The 17,224-nt window shown below is 34.7% G+C and overlaps 1 protein-coding gene across 2 annotated transcripts in view; it reads right to left on the bottom strand.

Annotated features, from left to right (window-relative positions):
- Positions 1-17,224, bottom strand: part of LOC118196916 (NADH dehydrogenase [ubiquinone] 1 alpha subcomplex subunit 7-like) — a 64,522-nt gene that overhangs the window by 38,528 nt on the left and 8,770 nt on the right. The gene's annotated exons all lie outside the window — the stretch shown is intronic.

Raw genomic sequence — 17,224 nt, 5'->3', positions numbered from 1 at the left:
TTTATTTAAAACATTTTGGCATTTGGAAGATAAAATAAAATTAGCAAATACTGTATCAAAAGATGTATACAATTTTAAAGGTACAGTGAGGTATTTTTCATTCTTTAAGCATAACATTTTTGCTAAAATCTATATTTTTGTAGCTCAACAGCTTAGAATTTTATAAAACAAATTCATAATCAAAATCGCTGTTGTTAGTTATCAAAAAGTAACCAAGATGTGATTTTTGTGTAAATGTCACTAAATTATACAAATTGCTATTATCTATCACACTAGGAATGTTGACTTGACGAAAATTTGACAACCAACCCTGCTACAGCAACCTGCTAGTTTTGTTTTGGACACCATTTTGTTTTCACGAAGTAAAGGCTTTTTTTTTTTTTTACTCAACATTTTTTCCAACAATCTGCTAGCCGAATTACGCTTATACTAGAACTTTTATGCAACAAAAATGCTTAATCATGATGAAGATTAGGTGCAAAATTGGGAGAAGTGCAGAATCACAAACTGCTTGCTGCGTTTTTAAGAATTGCACATACACGGTGTCATCCAGGTACACGTCAACCTATTTTCACTTAAAAAAACATCCCAGAATTGCACAAAAATGGCATTGCGCACACTCTTGACTTTATCTATGTACACTACTAAAGTCCTAGCTAGTAACTTTTATCGCCTTGCCAAAATGTCGCCAAACTACCTGGTACCATATTCCAAAGATTAGCCACAATTTCTTCCAATAAAACAAAAGTAATCAACGGTCAAAGTGACCCCCTACTGCCATTCTAGTGTTAAGCAACTTTTTGCTTTTGAGGACGTGAATTCTTTGGCGACTTAACATTTTGCCGATTTTATGATCAGTTTCTGTAGAAATTTTTAATTCCGAGATCTGGGAATTTTTCAATTTTTTTAAAAATATTGCATTGCCATTATAGTAATGGCAATGCAATATTATAGTAATGGCAATATATTGGAAAAAAAAACATTAAAATAAAACATTTTATTTTTCGTTTTCATATTACAAAGTTCCATTTTGGCTACTTGTACAATATTTTGAATCTGAAAAATAAACAAGGTAAACCAGGCACAATTTACGAAACAGTTCTTAGCAAAAGCAAAATAGCTATGTAATTATAATTATTTCATGGTAAGAGTTTTTTCCATCTAAGAATTCATTAGTTTTCTGTATAAAATTAATTTTACATGTTTTCCCTCTGATTTTTCTTTTTTTCCCAAAATATTTCTGGCTTTTCGCTGTTACGGAATTGGCAGGGGTAATTTTTCTTTAGTATTTTAGACACTGCAGCTTGAAAAGTATAGAAGGCTAGATTTTATAGACTCACAATTCTGGAGAATTCCAGAAAAACGTGACAAAATGAAAAATGTCATGTCTCCACGGTATTAACACGTAATGGATGTATTTTACAGAAAATTGGCAATGAATTTCTTCCTTTTGGGAGAAAAATGAAAACATAATATTTGAATGTTTTATTTCTGATTCTAGAAACTTTTTCTTAACATGTTTATTTTCACTAGGTACCAGCATAGAAAATATCCGAAATGCTTCTAATCTTATATGGACAGCCATTATAGAAAGGAATTTTTTTATTAGTAAAGAGAATTGAAAACCAACAATTTAAAAAATTCATCTAATACGTCTTAACTCTTTCGCATCGAAGTCGCCTCAAATGCCCGAGCATTAAGACGTCGGCTGGATGCCCGAAACACCTGAATAATTTTCTACCTAGTGCTTTCCCATATTACGTTACTGCATTACTCATTGCTTTTAGGTGCTGTTAAATGTCAATCATTCTTTTGAAGTTACTAAAAGTAGTTCTATTACTTTAATGCACCTTCTCTTTCTTTTGTTTACTTACTGTCAGTACTTCACACAGGGTAAAAGTGTCCAAGAAAGAAGTTTTCACTTTACTTAAGTAGGTTATTGTTAGTGCTGTAGTATTTAATTTGTCATGGAGGAAGGAAAAGCATTCCAGGAGAAATTCTTAGACACTGGCGTTTTCGATGTTTGGGGAAAAGAGATTTTGCCCTCTCTCGATGTGAAAGAGTTAATGCATCATACACAGGGCTGGTTCTAGGCATTTTCCTACTTGATATAATCTCTGTGGATCCTAAATTCTAAAAGTTTTACAATTTCTAGATTTTGTTGCTCGGTGTGTCACTAAATTCTAAAAATTCCTTACCATATATATTTGATATTTCTTCTGGATGTTCATATTCTGGAATTCTATACATTCTAAAACATTTAGTTTTTTTAGAATAACAGAAATTTTTAATTAAATCCAAAAATTCTAAAAGAAAACTTGCTGAAGAAACTGCATAAAGAGAAAAAAAAAATTTCAAAGATATGTACAGTTATTATATAAATTAAGCAGTTCATAATTTCAGCTTTTGCTATAATTTTGCTTTCCATTTTCTCAGTGGAATGAAAATCAGTTTTTAAACTAATGTTTTTGAAGTGCAAGACTGTATTTCTGACTTCCTCTTGCTCGCTACAATAGTTCCTGCCAGCACTGATAAATCATCTTTGCATTATTCCTGCTGACATTTGAATTTGTTATGATGAGTTACTGAGCCAGTCTAAATTAAAATTAAATAGTCTTGACTGCTAGTATAATTTTTAGTTTGAATTTGACTTTCCTTACTTTTTAATTACATCACCACGAGCTATAATTGATTTCCTTAGCATAAGAACATGCCTTTATGCTCCAAGTTCTTTTTAAATAAAAGGCTTATTTGAACCTTTGTAATTACTTTCAGACATAGTGATAATATGCTTCACGTCTTTCGGGGGGAGGGGATTATTTTACTTTAACCAGATCAAGTAAACCCTCATAGGTACATCTTGGAGAGGTTGACAAGTTATGAGATAAAGCACACAGAAGCTAGTGAGAACAATGGTTTGCATATCGAGGCAATTTTAAAGATGCTTAAAGAGAAGGAAAACAATATAAAATAGCCAAAATGTTTGGGAAGGCTTCAAAATAAAAAGATGCATAAATATGTTGTAATATTTAACATAAATATGTTGTGCTTTTAATGTGTAATTTTCCTAATATTGTTCAAAAATCGATGTCATAAATAACATGTATTTTAAACTGAAATTTTATTAGATTGTGATTTTAATAGGCCTTTTCTAACAAATATAAAAAAAATTTTAAAAATTAATAGTGGCCACGTAAATCCATAATGACTAAGGTTATCTAACTACAGAATTTAATTATCTATAATTAACTGCTTACCCTTAAAAATTATCTCTGCATGTTGTCAAAAGCGAGTCATTGCCTTTCAGTAATCCTTACTGTGGTCACAAGGTAAAACACAAAAATGTAAAAATTCACGTAAAACTTATTCTTTGTATCTCATGAGAGTTAATACCAAACAACTTTTCACATCTGGTGCTTTAGTAGCTTATTGGAACCTTAAGGACCGTTCCCACCCAGGTTTATCTGAGCTAACGGGGACAAATAACGTAGCCGACCCATCTCCAAAAACAGTTTTTTCCTCATAGGGCAGCAAGTTGAAAGATCTGAACTGCAGGCATAGCGGAGCTAGTCGACACATGGAACTGACACTGTTAGCTCAGATAAACTCCAGTGGGAACGGCCCTTTAAAGTACGAGGGTTGGAACTTAAATAGTGGCAACTATTTATTTACAAAGAATACAAAAGTGATTCATGTCACCATGTTTTACAGTCCTTCAATATAGTCGCCAGCATTGTGTACAACCCGTTCCCAACCATGTGGAAGTCTCAGAATACCTGTAGCAGCGCCTGTTTTGTTGATAGTTTGAATGGACCGGTCTACTGCCGCAAGAATCTCAGGAACAGTTTGGAAGCGAGTGCCACGAAGTGATTCCTTCATCTTAGGAATTAAGTCATAGTCACAAGGGCTTAGATCTGGGGAGTATGGGGGATGGTAAAGCACTTCCCAGCCCCATCGCTTGAACAAATCAGTCACAACTTGTGCTGCATGCGGCCGAGCATTGTCATGCAAAATAAGAGGAGTGTTCTGCAGAAAGTGTTGCCATTTTTTTCTCAAAGCTGGTCGGAGATTGTGCTCCAAAAATGAGCAGTAATACTGTGCAGTGACAGTCTGCTGTGGGGGAACGGTATGCGTTAGGATGACACCATCACAGTCGTACAGAAGAATCACCATAACTTTCACATTGCTGGGGTTCTGACGAAATTTCAAACGTCGTGGTGACCCGTGATGACGCCATTCGTTTGATTGGCATTTCAGTTCTGGCTGGTACGATTGGGCCCAAGTCTCATGTAGCGTAATGATACGGCATAAAAAAGTATCTCCTTCGCACTCATAGCACTCCAGGTGGGTTCGGGCAGCATCGTATCGTAGCCATTTCTGCATTTCCGTCAATTGATGTGGAACCCATCGTGAAGCAATTTTTCTCATGGACAGCCGATCCTTCAGAATGTGCAGCACAGTCATATGCGCTAATCCTGTTTGTCCGGCCAGCTGACGAATCGTTTGGCGGCAATCACTGCCCGTTAGTGCGGCAACAGCTTGCACATCTGCATCGCTGACACTCGGACGACCTGGCCGCAGTCCTTCATTGAATGCTTTCACCCCTCTTGCTACGGTTCTGTAAGGCAATACAGATTCCCCGCAAGCCTCTTGAAGCCCTTGATGACACTGTTATGCTGTACGACCTCTGGCACATTCAATTTTTATCCAACATCGTTGTTCTTGTTTTGAAAACATCCTAACAACACTTACTTTAGACCGCGAGCTAATACAAGGATCCGTTCTTCGCGTCACTCCGCATGCGCATGACGTAGGCAGGACGAGGCTTTTTGCTGAGAGGTAAGGTAGGTATGTAGTTTACGTGTGGTATACGTGATATTCTTTGGTTTTGTTGCGTAGCGTTTTTTCAGCTGTGTTGCCACTATTAAAGTTCCAACCCTCATACATTAACTGGGTTACAACACTAACTGGGTCAGACAGAGCCCTAATAATTTTAAAAACTTGCTAACTGTAGTGAGCAGTGACAACAGACAGTCTTTTGTTATGAATCGTGCTGAATACGATTTTACTTCTCATTTTAATCTATGCCACTTGACATAAAATCTACGTGCTATTTACTAAACCTCTAGACCAGTGTTTCTTAACCTTTCTAGCGAGTCGCACCCCATTGAATCTGAAAATATATCTCTGCACCCCATTGAAAAAAGTGTTTTAATTTTTTTAGTCCAGAAAAATACATTTTTTGCAAAACTTATTGTTTATTGAAAAACATTGTACATTTTATATAAATACAAAACAATATTATTTCTATTAATGACTAGTCTGTTGTTTGTTCATTATTATACTGGCGAAGCGAAGTTCCTTTTTTGAAAGACATACGCGTAAGTCATCACTTGCACTTAAGCGATTTCTCGCTTTAGTTTTTATATGCAAAAGCGATGAAAATCCTATTTCGCACAAGTAGGTGGTAGCAAAGTGTAAGAGTAACTGCAGTGCTCCGTTCGCTAACTCTGGATAACGTTGTAACTGTGAACACCAGAATTGTTGCAATTATTCAGTGTTCCTGTTTGAATTCCATTTGAACATGTCCACTTGCTCGCATTTCTATAAGTTGATCTTTTTTCAGATCACTATCATCCATCAAATTTAAGTCAAATAGAAATGGATCCAGTATCCATCTCTGAGTTTTGGTAATAATTCCGGTAGAAAAGTATCCATTGAATGATTCGCTCATTCGTCTCAATGTCGGGTATAATTGTATTCTTTTCATTTTTCGCAATAACAGAATCAAGCAAGAGAAAGTTTGCAAAATTCCCCTTTTCTACTCGACGTATCTAAATTTCTAATTTTGCGATAAATGAAGATAATTTTTCACTAGATATTATTATATTTATACCAAATCCTTGCATTGATAGATTCAATTCATTTAAATGACTAAATATGTCTGCTAAGTAGGCAAGCCTCAGCATTGCATCATTATTCTCAAAATCTTTTACTAAATGACATTTTTGACTTGTCAGTAATTGAATAATTTCCTCATGCAATTCAAAAACTCTGTTCAGCATGCGATCCTTAGATAACCATCGTATTTCGGTGTGATATAGGAGCACGGTATGATCAGCACCGATTTCTTCACAAAATGCACGAAAAATGCGATGATTAAGCTCTCGTCCTCGGATGTATTTTACTACATTTACTGCTACTAGTAGTAGCAGTACTAACTACAGTAGTAACTACTGTAGTTAGATGTTGTTTTAAACTTTCTGGCAATGCTTTTGACGCAAGTGCATGATGATGCAACATGCAATGCGTTATTATAACTTCCGGAAATTCTCTTTTCATGTGTGAAAAAAATCCTGAATTTTTGCCTAACATTGCTGGGGCTTCTTCAGTGCATATTGAGCCAACCACATTCATTGGTAATTGATATTTAGTAAAAAATCTTTAATGCAATTGAAAACATTAATTCCTCTCGTATTCACCTCCAGTGGCTCACAAAATAGAAATTCTTCTATCACCTCTTTTTCCTTCACATACCTGACAAATACCAAAAGTTGGCTACAATTATCAACATCAGTTGACTCATCCAGTTGCATGCTTATTTTTAGTGGAGTGATTTTTATGTCTTCAATTACTTGCATTAAAATATCTTCACTGAGATCTTGTATTCACGATCGTATATCATTCGATAATGGAATCTGTTGGATTTTTTTATGTGCTTCCGAATCTAAAACTGTTTTAGCAATAATTAAAACAGAAGGTTTAATCAACTCTTCAGCGATCGTGTGAGGTTTCTTTTCTTTTTTTTTGGCACATAAATATGCCACTTGATATGATGCTTCTAACAAAGGTTTTTGAATTGCTGGTCAGCACAATTTTAAAATAGTTTCACTGGTATCAAACCGAGCCTTCTTTGACTTCAAGCTGTTCGTGCTATGCACTTTTTCGCCACCATGCAGAATGTTGAAATGCTCTAATAACTTTGATGGTCTGAGATTGCTGTTTGAAAATATTTTGGAACACAAGATGCATTGCAGTCAGTGCATGCGCAAGCTGGGATAACGTTCTCCTGTTGTATACCCACAAAGTTTTTTTCTTTTCTTCATCATCTAGCTGCCTGTTCGCGTTCGTTTGTAGCGTTTTAGGCCTTTTCGTAGCGTAGTGTATACGCCCATTGGCACCGGCTCTTTCCTGTGTCTTTTGCCAATAAGTGAGCTAGGTACCAAATTTTATGAGTTTCAATCTTGGGGACACTATCGCAGATTTCAAATATTTTATTATAAGAAATTTAATAAATGATATTTAATAATTTTTATGGTTAGGTAGGGGCTTCTCCCGCAGGGGTGCGGGCATCCCCGGTTAAGAACCACTGCTCTAGACTGAGAAAGACAAAAATGGGACATTAAAAAAAATCATAAATATGCCATTTATCTTTCAAATATGTCTAACTATTATTATAAGTATAAAATATTAAATCTACTTGATAAATTTCATAAAGCTTATTTTATTCTCAAACTTATTAATAATTATGTTATGTGTAATAATAATGCATACTACTTATATATTTTTAGCTGAATTTATTCAGTTCCCATTTGATCATAGGTCGTTAATTTTTTTTCATTAATGGTCCTTAAAAGTACTTTATTTCCATGTGCAGAAATGTGTACGAACCCTGTAAATGCAAATGATCACAAAACTTTCATAAGCACAACACAGTAGTGTAAAGAGCGTGTCCTTCTGTAAATGTGTTTATCCCAATGATGTTATGCATTCACAATGCACTAGTGGAAACGAGACTTGACAGTCCATGCCAAGAGAAACACCTGCAGACAATAATTCCAATTCTGCCTAGAGAAAACCCATTTCCATTATGTATGATCGTGCTTTGCACAATCGAGCAGCACAGTTGGACTGATCAAAGGCTTATGGATGGTAGTGACTATGAAAACCAAGCAGATGTGCTTCCTTAACCCATTCCCTGCCATGATCCCCATATGGGGATTGCCTACATTTGTATACATTGTGATGTCATGCTGCACCTGGGTGGTCCCTTACGGGTGGTCATGCTTTCCTGAAAATTGCAACTAAGGGTAGAAATCTTAAACAAACATGGGAACTCAGTTAGTTGAACTCGCAAGTTTATTTTTCTTGCTCTCTCGTTACTTTTCATGAGAAAAATAATACGGTTATTTTCAAAGCACAAAAAAGTTATTTAGGAACAATTATTTTTGTTGTACTGAATTTCCCTTGATCATTGGTAAGTAATTAATGTATTTATATATTATTTATCTTCATACTGTAATTTGGATGGGTACAATGAACCTATATATATGGATCCCCATTTGGGGATCATGGCTGATACTGACTTGAAATTGTAAAAAAATCTGTTTTTCTTTTTTCTTTTTTTTTTTTTTTTCAAGAAACGTCCCATAAAAGATATCTTTCTTTAAAAGAAATAGAAGAAACTGTAAATTCTGATGATTTTTTTGCATCTGACGATGACGATGATAATAGCCCCATAGATATTGTTGAAATTCCACCAGAGCGGGTTGATGAGATTTCAGATAATGAGGACATGGATGACATGGAAGAATTCATTTGTCAATTTACTGGAAATTCCAACACTGCAATTACATAGAGTCGTAGCTAGGGTTTTCAGCACCCAGGGACAACTGAAGATTTCGCGCCCCCTACTGCTTGCCAAGGATGGAAAACATTTAATTCTAAAATGTCGTAACATCAGTTTGGCGCCCCTTGGATTCTGCACCCAGGGACAGATGCCCCCCTCTAGCAACGCCCCTGCAATTACATAACCTGAACAACAGACCTTGGTAAACAAGAAACTATATCTCGCTAGAAAATTAAAGTGAAAGCATTAACATAAATAAAGCAAAACTGCTTAAGTTGAAAGAAATATTTAAACAAAAAATAAATAATATATAATATTTGAATAAAACAAAAGTTTTTTTTATTATTTTGGTCCCCTTTAGCATCATTTTTTTAAAATTCATATTTGTAATTTTATAATTTCAATGGGTTATCTTGCTAAATTTAAATATCTAAAATTCAGAATCATTAAAGGTTTGATGAGTTTGGATCTCAGACTTTGTACTATATTTCCTTTTTAAATAATAGCAAATAATATAACATTTTATGAGGTCTATTATGAAAATAAACCATAAATGATTGAACCAATATATCCTTAATTTATTCATAGGAATGAATTTTTAGGCAATTTATTTCACAATCAAAACATTAAAAATACACTGAATTTTCTGTCACTTTTCAAAAAAGTAATAGTTGTAGAGACAAGAATCCACTATAAAAGACTTGAATTTTTTCAAACTGAAATTTTACTTCTATTTGGAAAATTAGTAATATTAAGGTTAAAAATATATACGAGAGGTTAAATTATTCAAATAGAAAGGTAATTAGAAAATACAATCAATTTTATGAAATGTTACGTTGTTTATTACTGTTGTGGCTTTTAAACTAGAGTGTGATAACTTTTTAAGATGGGAAAATTTAGATAAGCAATTTAAGCTGGACACTATGCCTGCCCATCTCATAAGAGTACAAATTGGAAAGTTTGAGGTGGAAACAATTGGAACATGAAAGAGAATTTATAGAAAAACATTTGCATATAACAGTAATGCCTCCTGTAAGGGACAATTCTGTTGGTCCCAGTCCCTTTGAATTAGGCATGTATTTACTTCTTATCAAGAGACTAAACATCCCGTCCAGTGGGTGTCCCTTACTGGGAGTTATTACTGTACCTGAAATGTAAGGTAAACATAAAAGCTACATTTATTTTAATATTATCACAGTAGTCAATTTTACTTATGTAGAAGAAAAGTAATCGGAAAATCCACCTTCGTAACATCTTGTTTATGCTTGACAAAGTCATAGCTTTTAACATACTCTGTAGAGTTTGTTTTGTTGTACAGAAACAAAACATTCATTTTTTAACAAAGTTAAAAGGTGACATTATTTGTATGAGGCTCGTAAAGCTTTCTGCTGTTTAGTGATCCAGTCGTATTTAGGATTTCTACTATTTTATACATCTTTTCTACGAAACCAATCAATCCATTTCTTGACCAATATCTTCAATTTCTTGAGCAATTTAAATTCCTCACACTGAACTACTATAAATTGTTTTTGCAATTCTTTACATGCTACATATGACTGTTCTCTCTATCCTTTGTTGTGAGTAGAGATAGAGATTTATTCAAAAAATATCGAATGGTATATTAATTCTCTGACTGGCTTTCTCAAAAAACCCAAAAGACTAATCTTTGGAATATGGTAACAGGTAGTTTGGTGACATTTTGGTAAGGCGATAAAGATTACCAGCTAGGACTTTAGCAGTGTACATGGATAAAGTCAAGAGTGTGCGCAATGCCATTTTTGTGCAATTCTGGGGTGTTTTTTAAGTGAAAATAGGTCGACGTGTACATGGATGATAGCGTGTATGTGCAATTCTTAAAAACTCGGCAAGCAGTGGGCGATTCTGCACTTTCTCCGAATTTCGCACCTAATCTTCGTCATGATTAAGCACTTTTGTTCCATAAAAGTTCTAGCATAAGCGTAATTCGGCTAGCAGATTGTTAGATTGTTGGAAAAAAATTTTGTGTATAAAAAAAAGGTGGCTTTACTTCGTGAAAACAAAATGTCATCCAAAACAAAACTAGCAGTTTGCTGTAGCAGGGTTGGTCGCCAAAAAATCGCCAAGTTACCATAATCCAAAGATTAATCGCCACTAATACTTTATACCCACGTTTATGTACTTATTGCCTCAATTTCTTGACCATATTGACAAGACTTTGTAACAATAGTCCAAACATTTTATTCAGAATGGGATTTTTATTTACCAGTAATATAACAGGTACTTTTTCTGCTGCTAAATTTATTAAGTGACATGGGCAGCCCATAATGATTCATTCCTTTTGCTATTCAGACTGGTTGCCTCACTTCTTTCAAGACTAACCATAACAGGTGCATAATATGCATAAAAACCCAGTTTGTAATAGGAATAGCTATTTTCTCAATTCATTAACTATCATTGAAATGTCATGACCAGTTAAATCACCAATTAAATTAGGAAGACGTAAAACATATATCCTTTTCCTTTGTTAAGATACGTTTGAGCATGCAATTTCTAATGACTTTAAATGGCATCTTCCTAAACAGAGGGCCAACATGATCTATAATGTTCGATCAAAAACTGTATAAACATACTTTCAATGTGAATAACATTGGCTTGAAACTAGCAGACTTCTAGAAAAAAGTACCGTCTGATTTTTATACAAATTGAAATCCGAATTCCATGTTATGTTGCCCAAAAAAAGTCACCAGATTTTTTTCTCTCTGTGTGTGGAATTGTTTAATCATTCAATTCAAAGACAGGTTGCCATTTTCCACTGCATGATCTGAGGGTAATCCCAAAGTTTAATAAATGTAGCTGCCAAAAGTCGATCTAGCGACCAATCGCTATGATTCAATGATTTTAAGTAATGAAAAAAAAAATAATAAGCATGTAAATGTAAAACTATTTCAGTTTTCATAAAAAAAGCAAAATCTTGTAGAAATTTGCATTTATTTGAACACCACACTTTATCAACAAAATTGTGAACTTTTATTATTAAATGCAATTTAACATTACAAGAGTATTACTTAACATCTTTTATGTATGATCTATATTATACAGTAAAACCGGTGTAGAAAGCTTAAATAATGGATTTATTAGGGAAGGAACATGCATAATACTCTGCTACATCGCTTGGACTTGTCCCCACACACACACAGTAAAAATTTTACTGTTTCCATAAGTGTGGTTGAACATCTGGTGTAGGTTGTCCAGGTGTTTATTTTCCACTTTCAATTTCCTTGAGGAACCAAAAGAGAGCATCTGCTTCTCGTATATGACTAAATTCTATAGAAAATGCTTGAATTTCTATGAATAGATCCTAAAAACAAGGTTTTAATTAAAGGAACATCTTTTCCTAAGGAGATTAAAAACACACATTAATCAACAAAATTCATAAACCAAGATTAGATAGTTCTACTTTAAACAGCACCAGACTAGATTGACAAAGCAGATACAGCTATCTGCCAGTCGGTATTAATGCTACCATGGGTAGCTTATCAAGAAACTAACATACTTATGCACGTTAGAAAACTTCACACAATTGTCAAATTTTCAAAGCCATTGATTATTAACTTTGGTCATAGGATGTTTCTACTGCACTACTAGCATCGTATAAAACAGATAACTGTGGACAGTATCTTTTCTCATTGTTAGTGTTAAAGTCCTCTTGGAGAGACAACCAATAATGCTATATATAATAGGATGACTTCAAACATGGTTGCAAAATAGTGATGCATGAAGCAGGCTCTCATAAAAAGAATCATTTGCACGATGAAATGTGCTGGAAGGCTGTCAGGATTTGCAAGCTGGTGCAAAACAACCTGCTCTCGCAAGAGAGGTGAATGTGCATCGCAGTGTCATTAGTAGGCTCTGCAATTATTACCAAATGGATCAAAAACCCTGAAGAAAGTATGGGTCTGGATGCTGGAGGATTACCACAATGACAGAATATTGCTTCTTGATACTATGTGCAAGACACTGTAGATCACTAACGCAACAGTTTGGTGTTATATCCCACCAAACTGTTGCGTCAACTGCATGAAGGTAGAATGTATTGCCTAATGACCTGTGGTTTGTCTTTTTTGCCCCCACCGCACATTAATCTCACAAAATAAGGTTAAAACGACTAGTAGTAAATACAGAAAAAAACACATTGTCACATCTTTTTTTCAAAAAGTCATATAAATAGTTAATTGCAATTATTCAACACACTTTCAATTCTTTTTCAGTTTTGTTATATGTAAATAATTTTAGGAATAAATTACTTGGCATAAAAATCATGGTTCAAAGCCCTCTTTCTAAAATATGCATTCATAATTGTTAATAACTTAACATTAAAACACACTAAAAATGAATTATAAAACTATCTCTTAATTAACCTCTTATTTTATGTAAGAGTACAGTGGCAGAAATTAGCTTTCTGTGTGTCCTTCAACATCAGCACATTTTATTTGAATTTCTGTCACAATATGTTCCCTGTTCAGATCTTCACATGTAACAATGTCATTCTAGCGAAGTTTTACACCACATTTTGTAAATACTGAAATTCCACACAGATAAGCAAATTCTCATTTTCATATTCCTTTCCATCAGTATCTGCTAGATCAGCATGCCAAAAACAATTTTGGATAGTTGATTCTGTAGCAAGTTACCAAGATTTTTCCAACAATGTCAAAAATTGAAACATTACAATCTACATGTTTGTTATATTACTCCAAATGATACAAATTGCTTTCTGGAATGACACTAAATTCCTCATTATGCCCAGGCCTCAATTATGATCTCTAAAACTGTGAAAGGCCACCAAGCTTCAGATGGTTCCCCCAGCTGACATAGATAATCTCTGCCCTCAAAATTTGAAATCTTATATCCAGTTCAACACTAGATCAGTCATAATGTGATAAAGTCTCAAAACAATCACGCATTGCTGTATTTCTTATTGAATTCACATGTCACATTGTTCTTGTAAAGTGATTAAGTAATCAAGGCAATGCATTTGAAAAAATGCCTATTAAGCTGGATAAATAATTTTTACAAGAAAAATGGTTTTTAGAAGTATACATTTACAAAAAATTAGACTGGTTGTTCTTTTTTGTATTTTACAAAAGGAGTCTATTATTATTTTCATTATTTAGAAGAATTCGGGGCACTGAAAGTTGGATTGGCCTGCATCAGATTTAATATTTAAGTGCAAGGAGAATACTTGGTGGTAACTCTCAAAAAAATTTTTGATGTATTTTAACACAGGCATGCTAAATCAAAATTGTTAACCTCCATGTTTTCAATGAAAATTCAAGGTAACAGTGTGATTTTGAATAAACAATGTAATGTGAACTGCTCCAGTGAAACTGAAAACTCACACAAATTGATTCAGGAAAAGAGTTCTGTTTTCAAGAACAATAAAGGAATATAAAACAGTCTTTCAGAGCTCATTAATCTAAGACAAGTTAATAGAAGTGGAAACATACACACTGAAAAAGTGCTGATATAAACCAGAAGAAACTTCAGTATTCAACTTCAACTTCAACAAATTCAGTACTACAAGACAAAAATATTTCACAACTTTCCAAACGCAGGAAGTAGCAAAATTCTGTATCTTCTCTTTCACTTCAACACTTAAAGCTCCAAACATTCACTTTCTGGTAATGCAAATTGCATTAAAAATATGTGCTACCACACCTTATACACAAGCCAAATCTTGTGCCTACCAAATGAAGCCATGCTAGGTAGCCACTCTGGTGACTTCACTTGCCATGCAGAGAAGCCAAATTCAATCCTGGAGGTCAAAAGTGCATTTCTGTCTTACTCATTTGGATTGTCATGGTACAAGAGAACAAATCCTCAGGTTGGGCCCCTATTTTAGGAGAGCAGGAAAGAATTTCAACCTTCATTGGTACCATCTGTTGGTCAGTTTTGCCATTAACAAAACCAAGCAGATGATTATTAATCAATCAACTAATGTCTCTTCTAAATTTCTTTTTAATTATTAGATTAGCAGTTATCTATAACTTGAAATATGACCAGAAATACAGAATGCCACCAAGATAATCACTTAGTTCTTTACTTTTCACATACATTTCCTATCTGCCACATTTCTGCGATTCTTTTAGTATGGCATCAAAAAAATTATCTTGCCTAAAGGACTTTTGCCACACAAATTCTACAAAATGTGATTCAAGATGATGATGAGTTATGCCTCGTTGCTTTTTATTTGCCACACAGTGCAGCCCCGGTCTTTCAACAATTTATGAACAGGTCAATAAAATAAAATTTATAATTCATAGTGAAGTGAGCATACCCTGCTTTTTTCAGTTTATTTCATCTACTGAACGAGAGACTCAATAAATCGTCGCACTATTGTACACAATCCACAATTTTTGCCATGAATGTGGCTGGAAACTTGAACATAAAAACACTCGCTAATTTCTCCGAGAAACCTGCCAGAAATTTTTGTGGAAGAATCTTCACCAGAATAAAGGGTTTTCAGTTTCCACAGTTTCTTAATTGTCAGATTAAATGTAGAGAACATATCCCTCTCATGAAACTGTTGACGACAGCAGTTCAGTTGTTTCTCACACCACTTAATCCATATTGATTTCTCTGGCCAATAGTAAATAAACAATGCTATTACAAATGCCACTTAACCAAAGTGGCATTAACTTATTTTAAGTTATATTAACTTAAAATAACTTAAACTTATTTTAAGCCACTTAACCAGCTATTGGAATATGTGTTTTTCTTCTGCTTGCATCTTTTTACATTGCACCTCTAAATGTTTTTGTTTATATACAGTTTCATATTATGGCCATTTTCAAATATTTGAATGGGCAGTACAGTGCCTCTTTCTTGGAAGAATGATGTAACGTCTTCTTCAATCAATAGTAAATTACACTGGTTATCATAAATTTAGGAAAAATCACGATTACTGAATACGTTACATGTAGAATTTTATGAAACTTACCTACAATATACAACACATAGTAAGGTATCCATAACATAAAAAGAAATTATCAGACAAATATGATAGTATAGAAATTAGCACATGTATAAAATGAACAAATCGCAAGTGTCAGTTTGCTATAGGAAAGTACCTTCAATATGGAATATGATCGCCTTTAGAAGCAATACACCACATACAGCGATGTGTGATGCTTTTAATTATGCGATTTATCAGTTCCATAGGAAGCGAGAGCCATTGATCTTGCAAAGCAGTTGCAAGCGCGACAAGGGTTTGAGGGGGCAGATTGAGAGCAGCTAGACGTCTCCCTAAAGTATCCCAAACATGCTCAATAGGATTCAAGTCCGGGGATGGAGCTGGCCACTCCGTGTGCGTAATTGTTTCCTGTTGAAGATAATCATCTACGATGCAAGCCCTGTGTGGTCTTGCGTTGTCGTCCTGTAACAGGAAAGCATCACCTATTGCCCCGGCCCGGCTTATGGGCGCACATAAACATCAAGAATGTCATCTCTATAAATTTGAGCATTCACGGTTCCCCTTGGAAAGACATGGAGGTCTGTGCATCCACCCAAAGAGATGCCACCCCAATCACAGACACTGCTCCTTCCGTACGCATCTCTTTCACGAATGTTTGACGGATGATAACGGGTTCTAGGTTCTCTCCATATCAAATAACACCTACTATCGCTTTCTAGACTAAACCTGGACTCATCAGTAAAGAGAACCGCCATACAGCGTGACATGAGAGGCACACAAATGGCTGGTCTCCTCGCATACAGACCACCGTCGTAAAGCCTTCTATGCACAGTTGACATTGACACGAACCTCCTGGTGGCTGCAGCAAGGGAGGATCTAAGAAGAGTCGGAGTAACGGTTCTATTCCTGCATGCACATAATGTCAAATATCGGTCATCGGCACTCGTCGTAGCAGTTGGCCGTCCTTGGATGAACCTCCTAGATGCCGAATCTGTGGTTTGAAATTGCCTCCAAAGTCTATGAACCACAGAAGGACTCACATTTAGCCATCTGGCCACTTCTGTTTGACTTTGTCCTGCCTCTAGTCTCCCAATGGCTCTCCATCGCAGTTCTGCAGGCAAATGATGCCTGGAGGTCATTGTTACGAATTAGCTATCTCAGATTTCTGATGTCACTGTCACAGTGAAATATGTGGGCTTGTTCTCAAACATGGACTTTTATGCTCCTCGCAGATGATGTATTCCAAAAGCAGCGCCACTAATTTGCATATCGCAGTTTTAGTCAGCTACTCTTACTTGGCAACATATTCAAATTTTACACGTTTTGGCTTATTTTTGAGGGAGATATTGCTATTTTTGTGATTTTTCCTTAATTTATGATAACCAGTGTAAAAACTATTAATACTTTGTTTTTAAAAAATCAAGAAAATATTTTAAAACACAGTCTATTCATGTCTCTCATGTTCCTCAGTTGTCAGGATGTAAAAAACTACTAACTATTTTTTAAAAAAGAAAACACGTTTAATAGGCAGCCTACTCACAGTTTTTCTCATGATAAATAAATTAATTACATTATTAGTGTAAATGTCAATCCAACTTTCAAATATGACTCATAAATAATAATGAATACAAGATTTATTCAAA

This window comes from Stegodyphus dumicola, chromosome 2 (assembly GCF_044657685.1).
Source record: "Stegodyphus dumicola isolate Sdum_Otavi_A_Nest chromosome 2, ASM4465768v1".
NCBI classification, from domain to species: Eukaryota; Metazoa; Arthropoda; class Arachnida; order Araneae; family Eresidae; genus Stegodyphus; species Stegodyphus dumicola.
This window is presented reverse-complemented; position numbering and strand designations above follow the sequence as displayed.